Below are 648 nucleotides of genomic sequence, written 5' to 3'. Positions count from 1 at the left end.
ATGCCGCAGCAGGTGTCGCGTCAACATGATTGGTTGCGCGCGGCATCCTAGCGCAAGTGATTTGGTAGCGCTGCTATGGTCAGCGCAACTAAATGTTTTGCGCGTGGCATTATGGTAAGATTCGATTATATATTTTCATAAAATCCCGAATCATCCGCGAGCGCATCTCTAGAGGCTACGCTGAGTGTCGTGCGCAACAAAATTAGTTGCACGCGCCTGCCCAGCGCGACTAATTGAGATGTGCGCGGATTTTCCTGCGGCAGCATTAAAATTTAACCTAGGCACTCCTAAATCCGTCATTATTGGGTTTTAAGCACGGGCTTAAGCCTAATATTGATCGGATTTAGTTAATTGGACCTTGCTTAGCTATGTTTTTTAGTTTAGGCTAGTTGTTTTGTTTTGTGGCTTAACCAGTCATCCATAAGCATTCTCCACTTCAATCTAACACGAAGATGGTTTTATTTATCGTCATTGCACTTTCTGTCAGGACAGGAGGCAAAAACAGATGTCTACAGTTAGCCCCCACTTTGATTGAGTCTAGAATAGGCGATGATCAAAGTAGTTAAGGAAATAAATCCGAGACTCATTCTGCGAAGTTCTCATATAATAGAGAATCTTTAAGAAATGTTAAGGATGCGAAAATGATCC

The sequence above is a fragment of the Chenopodium album genome, chromosome 5 (assembly GCF_948465745.1).
Source record: "Chenopodium album chromosome 5, dcCheAlbu1.1, whole genome shotgun sequence".
In the NCBI taxonomy this organism is placed as follows: Eukaryota; Viridiplantae; Streptophyta; class Magnoliopsida; order Caryophyllales; family Amaranthaceae; genus Chenopodium; species Chenopodium album.
Note: the sequence above shows the minus strand (reverse complement) of the source record.